This window comes from Callithrix jacchus, chromosome 4, assembly GCF_049354715.1.
Source record: "Callithrix jacchus isolate 240 chromosome 4, calJac240_pri, whole genome shotgun sequence".
Taxonomy (NCBI): domain Eukaryota; kingdom Metazoa; phylum Chordata; class Mammalia; order Primates; family Cebidae; genus Callithrix; species Callithrix jacchus.
This window is the reverse complement of record NC_133505.1, coordinates 50,256,464-50,268,055: the sequence shown is the minus strand read 5'-3', so window position 1 is coordinate 50,268,055 and position 11,592 is coordinate 50,256,464.

Here is an 11,592-nt window from a genome sequence, read left to right as displayed (position 1 = left end):
TACCAAAATTACAAAACATATATTAGCTGGGTGTAGTGGTGTGCTCCTGTGGTTCCGGCTACTTAGGAAGCTGAGGCAGGAGGATGGCTTGAGCCCAGGAGATGAAGGCTGCAGTGAGTTGTGTTCACACCACGGCACTCCAGCCTGTCTCAGAGAATGAAAAGAAAAGAAAAATGCACAAGGGGTAATGTGATTGATTGTCGGGGACAGGCATGTCAAGGAAGACCTCTCTGGGGAGGTGAAATTGAAGCAGAGATTTGAGTGCAAGACAAAGGCCGAATGAACAGCTGAGGGAAGGAAGTTCCAAGCAGAGGGATGGCGAGTGCAAAGGCCGATAGGGGGAATGTGCTGGATGGGTTCAAGGAAAAGCAAAAGGGCCAAAGGAGGCCAGTGCAGCTGTCAGAGGGAAGAAATGGAGTAAGCTGGGATGAGGGCATGAGGAGGATTCAGGACACAAAGACCTGGAGGAGGCATGCAAATTATACTAAGGGCAGCAGGAAGCTATTGGAGGGTTCTGAGCAGATGAGATCCGGCTTAGTTTTTTGTTTGTTTGTTTGTTTTGAGACAGAGTCTCGCTCTTGTCACCCAGGCTGGAGTGCAGTGGTGTGATCTCGGCTCACTGCAACCTCCGAGTCCTGGGTTCAAGTGATTCTCCTGCCTAAGCCTCCTGAGTAACTGGAATTACAGGCGCCTGCCACCACGCCCGGCTAATTTTTGTATTTTTAGTAGAGATGGATTTTTGCCATGTTGGCCAGGCTGATCTCAAATTCCTGATCTCAAGTGATCTGCCTGCCTTGGCCTCCCAAAGTAGTGGGATGACAGGCGTGCCCAGCCCCAGCTTAGGTTTTAACAGAATGGTTCTGGCTGCTGTGTGGAGACCAGAGACCAGGGAAAGAGCAGTGGAAGTGGGAGGCGGTATGAACTGAATGTTTGTCTCCCCCAAAATCCATATTTTGTAATCCTTAGTGACTCCCAATGCGATGTCATTGGAAGGTGGGGCCTTTGCAAGGTAACTGGGACATGAGGGTGGAGCCCTCCTGAATATGATCCATGCTCCTATAAGAAGAGACACGAGAGAGATGCTCTGTCTGCTCTCCACCACTTGAAGATGCAAGAACATGGCCACCTGCAAACCAGGAAGAGGGGGCTCACCAGACACCAGATTGGCTGGCACCTTGAGCTCAGACTGCCCAGCTTTTGGAACTGTGAGAAATCAATGTTTATTGTTTAAGCATCCCAGTACTTGGTAATTTGCTACAGCAGTCCAAACTAGGATAGGAGCCTACTGCTATAATCTAGAGAGGGATGATGGTAGCTTGGAATTGTTTGGCAGCAGTGGAAAAAGAGAGAGGTGGACAGATATGGGATGTATTCTGGAGGTGGACTGAACAGGGACTTGACAGTCGAAATACTGTTGGTATTGGTAGGGGAATATGGGAACAGGAAAAAGAGGATTAAGGAGGACTCTGAGGTTTGGGGTCTGAAAACTGGAAGAAGAAAGAACTTTCACTGAAATGGGAAAGGAATTTGGGGTAAGAGGGACAGATATGAGCTGGAGGCCTAGGGACGGGTCCCTGGACACTGTGACCCATCCCTGGAGCCAGAGACTGCAGAGCAGGGTTCTTCAGCCACCACCAACTCAGAGCTGAGGTCTCCACCATCCCACACTCCTGGGGGCCAGGCTAGGCCTTGTGGAGGCCCCTCCTCACTGCTCCTGGCCCTGTGATTTGACCCCTGCTGTCTGCTGGACCTGTGACCAAGGATAACCTGGATGCCAAGCCCCACCACACCCCTGGGGCTTTGGGACATGCAGCAGCAGTGCTGAGGGAAGAAGGGCATATTCATGTCCAGAGCAGGTCTGGGGGAGTCAGCGGAGAGAGCACAGCAGAAGTGAGATAGACTCCCTGGAGGACAAGCCCCTGGGGCCTTGGGCCTAGCACGAGGCAACAGTGCCACATTCTCCTATAAAGGGACAAAGTGGAGACCCTCAGAGATCTTCCTGGAGCTTCAGGATCAGAGACTCCGCTCCCTGGAATCTGAGCAGGGCTAAGGGAGGGTCCCCAGACTTGGCAGGAAACAGGCACAGTCAGCTTGATGCCTCCTAGGTAATCTCAGAATCTGCAAAAGAGGATCTTCAGACAGGTAATCAATGTGGGTGGTTTTGAGGCTCATCTAAGGCCTCTGGGTCCTTTTTCTTCCCCATCACCACAGGGTGCATGAAGACACCTGAGGCTGGAGGTCCTCCTATCTGCTCCAGTCCTCAGTTGCCCATACTGTACAATAGGCACGCAGAGCCAGGGCCTCTAGATGTTGGGATGTTGGGAGGAGTTGATCCTACCAAGGGGCATCCCTCTGGAGGCTTCTCAGCCCCAGCCCCTGTCATGGGCCCCTGGTGTCCCACACTGGGGTCCCTGAGCACAGGGAGAGCCGTGGCCAGCGGCAAACTGCTGCTCACAGGCACACCTCTCCAGAGGCCAAACTAGATTGGCCAGGATCTGAGCTGGCTCCAGGGACCCAGGCCTGTAACCATATCCACCTGAGGCTTGACTAGGGGCCATGGGGAAAAAGATGTGAGGGCAGGGCCTAGAGCCTCCTGAGCCCATTATCAGTGTTTGGTTTGGGACTTTTGCATTAGGCTCAGTTCCTGCTCCTTATCCAGGCCCTGGTGATTAGATTCTCTGGCCTTTGATGTGCCGGAATCTGGACACTGGACTCTCCCCTTTGTGCCACCCAATCCTCAAACCCCAGCACTTCTCAACCTCACCCTAAGCGACCTTAGTCTAGGACCACATCCAGCTGAGTCCGAACCACCCCTCCTTCATGGCCTCACTTACTTGCACTGCCTCCTGCTGCCCCCACCAATCCACACAGCATCTTGGGAGAACACGGCATAGGAACATGGGTTCCTCCTGGCACCCTGAGAGCTCCCCACCAAGAGTCCTATCCAGACTCCCCACCAGCCCACGCTTCTCCCCTGCCTGAATGCTTCCCTGTGCTTTCTTCAGGGCTGTTCCTGCCTTCCCATTCCCTCCTCAGTAAAGTCCCCTTTACCCTGATCTGCTGCTTCCTAAGCTCATGGCTGGGCTGGGGTGAGGTCTCTCCCTCCAGCCTTGGTGAAGAGGTGGAAGCTGCCCACGAGCAAGTGGCTGCTCCTTGCCCTCACTGGCTTCCATTTCTCTGAAGCGCTGCTCTGGTACAGGGGTGATCAGGGGCGGGGACAAGGTGTTGACTGTGAGTATCCTCCAGGCCTGGTCTTTGTTTTTTTCTGAGACAAGGTCTTGCTCTGTCATTCAGGCTGGAGTGTAGTGGCTCAATCATAGCTCACTGTAGCCTCGACCTCCTGGCCTCAAGCAATCCTCCTGCTTCAGCCTCCAGAGAAGCTTGGACTGACTACAGGTACATGCCACCATACCTGTCTAACCTGCTTGGTCTTGAAAGACGCCAAAGTTTAGGAGTTCCTTCCTTCCCTGGATCCAGGGATTAGATTCGATTTCCCTTGGAGCAGATTAGATTTCCTGCTCTCATACTTCATGTTCAACCCTGTCTCCCCACTAAGTCCCTCACGGACGGCAGCAAGAGATGATTAGAGAAGGCAGTGAAACTCTGGCCCATCTGAGCCCCAGGCCTCATGCTAACCTTGGCTGGAGAGCTTTAACTGGAGGTTGGCTGGACTTAGGAGAAACTGGGCTAGGAGTGAAATCAGCTGAACTCCTACCTGCCAGGGTCTAAAGAAATGCAGGGGCTGCTCTCAGACTTCCTGAAGAAACACCAGCCTGACCCTGCCGGCAAATGCCTCACTCAACCAGTCCACCCACCATGAGTTCCCGGCCAGCTATATCACGCATCAAGGACAGAGGCAGACACACTGCAGTCCCATAAGATGACAACACTGTATTATGACTGTACCTTTTCTACGGTGAGACACACACATGCTTACCGTTGTGCTACCGTTGCCTCAGGTATTCAGGACCGCAACATGCTGTGTGGGTCAGCGTAGGGCAGCAGGCCCTGCCACGTGGCCTAGTTTCTGTAAGCGCACGCCATGATGTTCATGCAACTGCGAAGTCTTCTGATGACCCCTTTCTCAGAACACATTCCCGTCATTAAGCAACACATGACTGCATATAGACCTGAGGGGGTCAGGCTCCGCCCACCCACCTGTCACCATCCGGTTCCTCACAGGGGTGACTCATTTCTTACTGTGTCACCAAAGCTAAAGGAAACTGAGTCCTGAGAGGACATAGCCCTGCCTCAGGGAGCCCCAGTCTGAGGGAGACACAGCCCCATCCTCAGGGAGCCCCAGTCTGAAGGGAGATGCAGCCCCGTCCTCAGGGAGCCCCAGCCTGAGGGAGACACATCCCCATCCTCAGGAAGCCCCAGTTGGAGGGAGATGCAGCCCCGTCCTCAGGAAGCCCCAGTTGGAGGGAGATGCAGCCCCATCCTCAGGAAGCCCCAGTTGGAGGGAGATGCAGCCCCATGCTCAGGAAGCCCCAGTTGGAGGGAGATGCAGCCCCCATGCTCAGGAAGCCCCAGTTGGAGGGAGATGTAGCCCTGTCCTCAGGGAGCCCCAGCCTGAGGAGAGGCATAGCTCTGACTCAGGGAGCTCCATTCTGAAGGTAGATATCTTGAAGACTCCAAACAGTGAGGAAGTCATCTGTCAAGGTCAGAGCCATTCCCTGTGGGAGCTGCTGAAGGTTGGGACTAGGGGTCACTGTGGGCCTGGGGCCTGACTCACCCTCAGCGGCTGAATCTCTCTCCTCAAATGTACTGTTCTGGGGAGATGAAGCTGGGGACACCCTCAGAGCTTTATGATCCTCTGGCATGGACTCAGCCAACCTGGCGGTGCTGTCAGTCTTCTGTGAAGGCCTAGCTGTTGTGCGTGCTCATTTAAGGCCCACAGGAGAGGGGTACCTGGAGCTTGAGGGAGAAACAGTCCCTCCCTCCTGTGAGCTGCAGCAGTAAGTCCCAGAGTGGCAAAAGCATCATTCCTGTGCCCCTGAAGCTTCCAATCTCTCCAGAAAGGCCAGGAGCACAGGTGGGGGTGAGCAGCATACATCATAGGCCGTATGTTTCATGATGTCCAATATACAGTCTAAAAAGAGGCCCCTCGGCCGGGCTCAGTGGCTCACGCCTGTGATCCCAGCACTTTGGGAAGCCGAGGCAGGCAGATCATGAGGTCAAGAGATTGAGACCATCCTGGCTAACGTTGTGAAACCACATCTCTATTAAAAATACAAAAATTAGCTGGGCGTGGTGATATGTGCCTGTAGTCCCAGCTACTTGGGAGGCTGAGACAGGAGGATCGCTTAAACCTGGGAGGCAGAGGTCGCAGTGAGCCGAGATCACTCCCGTATACTCCAGCCTGGTGACAGAGTGAGATTCCATCTCAAAAAAAAAAGAGGCCCCTGGGAGGGCTGGGGATTTAGGGAGGGCTACATGGAGGAGGCAAGGTGGGAAAAGCCACCAGAATTGGAAGTGGCAGAGGCAAAAGGTGAGGGCACCAGACAGGAGAAGCCACAGGAGCCAGTGTGTCCTTTCGCTTACCATTTAGGAGAGCACGGGGTCTAGGGTGGGGTGTAGGTCATCATGCCGACAAGACAGCAATGATGTGGGAGTGGGGGAGGGGAAGGGCAGTGTGGGCCCTGATCTGCATGCCTCGTCCTAACAGCCAGGCCCAGGTGCTCCTTGGAGGGCTGTCCCTTCTCCCTGCAGCCCTCTCGGCAGAGGCCTGAGCTTTGACATTGTGATAGTAGGTGAGAGGCAGGTGGCCGGCCAGTGCCCGAGTGAGTTGGGAGTCCAGCTTCATTCCTGCTGAGGGAGGCTGTGACGCCCTGATTCTCCTGAGGGCCACCCCCAGTGGATTCCCTCCTCCAGGTGGGCAGATCTGGACTTGGCCATCGCCAACCAGGAATATGGCTTAAGCCAGAGGGAGCCGGATACCACCTTCAAAAGCCTTCCCTTTGATGGGATAACGGGGCTGTCCTATCCACCTGTCTCTGCAGCTGGGGCCACTGCAGTCATGGATGGCCTTGTTAAGTGGAACCTGATCTCAGAGTGGTGGTCAGTTTCTATCTCAGCAAGTGAGAGAACCCTGCCCAGAAGCTTCCTCCTCCACTCCTCCATGGTTGATCTATCTCTGAACCGAATCTTCTGATCACAGTCCCACAGCCAGGGACTGTGCAGGTACAAGAGGAGCAGGAGGGTGACAAAGTGGGCCAGGCCTGCTGGGTTGATTCAGAGAATGGGCTCCCGAAATTGGGGTCTGTTCACCCAGCAGCTGCCTCCTCCCGAGTCTGTGTCTTTGGTTTCATAGTCCACAGGAAGCAGTTACTGCAGGGGAAGTCGCCTTTGGGAACATGAACAGCCAGCTGTGCACAGGCAAGGCCCACCGGAGCCCTGCAAGTGCCAGGGTTATTGGCAGGCCACTTTGTTTTTAACCCATTATGGCCATGCAATCACAGGTGGGATGCCCCTGTTACATATGTCTGCTAAAACGTATTACGATAAAAACATGGCTATTCAAAGGAGGTCCCTCATCCCTGTTTCACCTGAACTCCTCTGCATCTTTGCCACTGTGGGCTATGTTATGACGGGTGTATGCATAGTCTCCCCAGCAGCCCAGGACTCCCTGAGAGCAAGGACTGCCTTCCCTCGTTGCCTTTGGGGTTCTCTGAGGACTAGTGTTCTGTCTCCTTTCTTTTCTCCTTTGTCCTCCTTCTTCTTATTTTATTTATTTATTTACTTATTTATTTATCCTCAGAGACCTTTGTTCTGATCTTATTTATTTATTTATTTATTTGAGACAGAATCTCGCTATGTTGCCCAGGCTGGAGTGCAGTGGCTTTTCACAGGTGCGATCCCATTACTGATCAGCACGGGAGTTTTGACCTGCTCCGTTTCCAACCTGGTTCATTTCACGTCTCCTTAGGCAACCTGGTGGTCCCCCACTCCTGGGAGGTCACCATAATGATGCCGAACTTAGTGCGGACACTCGATCAGCATAGCGCACTACAGCCCAGAACTCCTGGGCTCAAGTGATCCTCCCACCTCAGCCTCCCGAGTAGCTGGTACTACAGGCACACGCTATCGCGCCCAGCATGACCTTCTTTTTAAAATGTGATTTTGGCCTAGCATGGTGGCTCACACCTGTAATCCTAGCACTTTGGGAGGCTGAGGTGGGCAGATCACTTGGGGTCAGGAGTTCAAGACCAGCCTGGCCAACACGGCGAAACCCCGTCTCTACTAAAAATATAAAAGTTATCTGGGTGCGGTGGCATGCGCCTGTGGTCCCAGTTACTCGGGAGGCTGAGGCATGAGAATTCTTTGAAGCCGGGAGGCAGAAGTTGCAGTGAACCCAGATCATGCCACTGCACTCCAGCCTGGGCGACAGAGTGAGACTGTTTTGAGATGGAGTATCGTTCTGTTGTCAGGCTGGAGTGCAGTGGCGCAATCTCGGCTCACATCTATCAAGAGTACAGCTCACTGACTTCTCACAAACTGAACATACCCACACAGCTGGTACACAGATCACAAAACAGGATGTTATCAGCACTCCCCAAAGATCCTTTTTCCGGCCAGGCACAGTGGCTCATGCCTGATAATCCCAGCACTTTGGGAGGCTGACGTGGGTGAATCACAAAGTCAGGAGTTCAAGACAAGCCTGGTCAACCTGGTGAAAGCCTGTCTCTACTAAAAATACACAAAATTAGCTGGGCATGGTGGCCGGTGCCTGTAATCTCAGCTACTCGGGAGGCTGAGCAGGAGAATCGCTTGAACCCAGGAGGCAGAGGTTGCAGTGGGCTGAGATTGTGCCATTGCACTCCAGCCTGGGTGACACTGCGAGATTCTGTCTCAAAAAAAAAAATAGTCCTTTTTTTCTTTTCATGCCCTTCCTCTAGCCCCTGTCCAATTTAAAGAAAGAGTCATACTCAGCTGATAGTGAGGGCCAGCTCTGTGTTGGCACGTTCATAACCAGCACCTTATTGAATCGTTATAGCAAGCCTGCAGAGTAGATATTATTCCACTCTGCAGTCAAGGAAACTCAGGCTCAGAAAGGGTAAGTGAATTGTCAGGGTCAAACGTTCATTAGTGGTGGAGATTGGTCTTCTAAGGTCAAGTTAATTGCATGTCATACATCACATCCTTTAATATGTGCAAAGAGGAGTGAGTGAAGAATCCAAATAGAGTTCACAAGTCATCAGAAATAAATCTATGTGGATATATCCGATACTATTTTCCGAGAAACATCCCTTACTTCTTCTGGGAACTCCTCCTGTCCATGCTCTTCAAAATGCTTCCTAAGGGAACCACCACATTCTTACTTGATCCTACCTGCTGGCCATAGTTGATTGATTCAGGAGAGGACACCCAACCCAAGATGGGCCAATCAGAGAACTTCCCTGGGAATTTTGGGTTAATTCTTGCTCTGAAATGTAAGACTCAGCTGCTGTTTGTCAGTTACATGGAAAAAGCCAGCCTGCAGGGGGGAAAGGGAGAAAGGAGAGAGGGCAAAGCAAAGAGAAGCAGGGATGAGAAATGGAGAAAGTGTCCCAGTAGTGTTTGCATCTCAGATTCTAGCTGATCCTAAGGCTTCACCCTATCCCTCCCCTTCCTGCAGCTGGGCTGCTCTATGAAATCCACCCAGTACATCCTCCTTTCCACCAAACCAGACAAGCAATCAGTCCTCTGCAAGCAAAGGTGTGTTAATCAAAGTCCAGAGAAAAAATAATCTGTCTGTTCATCCATTTAGAAATACAGAGATCTATTTTCAGATGTTTGAGACACAGACAGATAAAATGGACTCCTCTGTAGAATGGGGGTAAGGTAACCTATTGTGTGACTGTTGTGAGAACTGCAAGATTAAACCCATATAAACCAGCCTGCCTGACACAGTGATGGAATATTTTGGCAGGGGAGTAAGAGCCCATTTTAAAACCCTGGGTTCCATTCTTCCTTACAGTAGAATCCTAATTAATAAATGTAGAAGGATTTATGGAAATAGAAAAATCACCAACACCACTGTAATGACTATTGCAGGCACGAACCTTTAATGGATGTTAAAAATTAGTGGGCAGAATGATGAGAAACAGGATACTTGCTTAGCTTCAAAGTATCTCTCCAGAAGGTACTTAATCATTACCAGTGGGAAAATGGTAACTTTACTGCAGAGAAATCTGGTAGACCTCACCTTACCACGTGATCCAGGTTAAGTTAGCAGCAATAAGACATGTCAGTATCATGTACGCCCTGGTACGGTGCACTGCAAAAGGCACATCTCTATGGCATACTTCCCAAAATGCATGCCCTCGATCTCATGTGAGAACACATGAGAGTAACCTAAATTGAGAGGCATTCTACAAAATAACTGATCAGTACTCTTTAAATTAGCAAGATTAGTTCAGGCCCAGTGACTCATGCCTGCAATCCCAGTACTTTGGGATCACGAGGTGGTAGGATCACTTGAGGCCAGGAGTTTGAGACCAGCCTGGGCAACATAGCCAGACCCCATCTCTATATAAATTTTTAATTTAATTTAATTTTAGAGATAGAGTCTTGCCTCCTATCTAGATCCATCTAGAGATAGATCATTTGCCTCCCAAGGTACAAAGTATTGGGATTATAGGCATAACACAGCATGCCTAGCTAAAATTTTTCCTTTTTTTCCCAGAGATGGAGTTTCACTCTTGTTGCCCAGGCTGGAGTACAATGGTGCCATCTTGGTTCACTGCAACCTCTACCTCCCAAGTTCAAGCGATTCTCCTGCTTCAGCCTCCTGAGTAGCTGGGATTACAGGTGCACACCACGACCAACTAATTTTTCGTATTTTTAGTAGAGACAATGTTTCACCATGTTAGCCAGGGTGGTCTTGAACTCCTGACCTCAGGTGATCCACATGCCTCAGCCTCCCAAAGTGCTGAGATTACAGGTAAGAGCCACTGAACCCAGCAAAAAAAAAAAAAAAAAATTTTTTTTTTAATGCTCTAGGCATGGTGGTATGCACCAGCTTCTTGGGACACTAAGGTGGGAGGATCACTTAAACCCAGGATTGAGGCTGCAGTGAGCCATGATTGCACCACTGTACCCCAACCTGGAATACAGAGTGAGACCTTGACTCAAAAATAAATACATAAATAAAAGATAAAAAGAAAACTAAATGCCATGTAGCACCTTAGACCAGATCCTGGACCAGAAAGAGGATAGGAGTGGGGAAACGGCAGAAATTTAAATAAGGTCTATAAAATGCTAATATTATTATATTGAGCCGGGTGCGGTGGCTCACACCTGTAATCCCAGCACTTTGGAAGGCCGAGGCGGGTGGATCGCCTGAGGTCAGGAGTTCGAGACCAGCCTTATCAACATGGAGAAACCCCATCTCTGATTAAAATACAAAAATTAGCTGGGCTTGGTGGTGCATGCCTGTAATCCCAGCTACTTGGGAGGCTGAGGCAGGAGAATTGCTTGAACCTGGTCAGCAGAGGTTTCGGTGAGCCGAGATCATGCCATTGCATGCCCTCCAGCCTGGGAAACAAGAACAAAACTCAGTCTCAATTTAAAAAGAAAAAAGTGATCCAGAAAAAAAAAGTATTGTGTTGGGGTTAATTTCCTGGGTTTGCTAATTATACTATGGTTATTTATGTAAGATGTGGACACTAGGGGATGTTGGATGAAAAATATGTGCACACTCTCTGAACTATGTTTACAACTTTTCTTTAAGTCTAGAATTTTGTCAAAATAAAAATCAAAAAGCATACATTTTTGAACTTGGGAAAAGCAAACCTCAAGTCCAATATGTCCCCAATAGGTTTGGTTGAACTAATGGTGTAAGTATAAAAGACACATACAATCTTTAAGGAAAAAAACTACAAAACCAAGGCAAAAGCTGAAATTGTACCTGAAGATTTATGTAGACAGCTGCCAAAGACTGGAGGTTTATAGATCACTTGTCTCCTGAGCTAAGGCAACAAGCTCTGGGGTTAGAGTACACAGGGAAAACTCAGATCCCAGGCCCAATCTCACACCCTCTGCAAGAGACCCCACTACTAGTATTCCTTAAAAGGTGCTCCTTTAACCTCTGCTGAGTGACTCTGAGAATGGAGGGCTCACTATTCCACTCCTTTGGATGATTTTTAGTTTGTGAGCCCAAGGGCTATTGATAGCAGTGAAAAACTAGAAATAACCCAAATGAATAGGACCAAGTAATCTTAGCTACCAAGATGATAGAGCACTGTGTGGCCACTGAAAGTGGTACAAATGTGGCCTATCTTAATGCATGGAAACATGTATATGCGGTAATCCAGAGAGAGAGGAGCGGAACAGAAGTTGGCTTTACACAATGGTCACAGCTATGTTAAAATCTCAGCGTGCACAGTAAGAGCTGGAAGATAATTTAGAAGGGCACAAATAGTTGCAATTTTGAGTTGCCTTGATTTTTAAAAAGTGATCTGTGTGTAGAATTTTAAATATAATTTAGTATGCAGAATTTTGTTTTATTTATTTATTTATTTACTGAAACGGAGTCTTGCTCTTTTGCCCAGGCTGGAGTACAGTGGCACGATCTCAGCTCACCGCAACCTCCTCCTCCTGGGTTCGAGT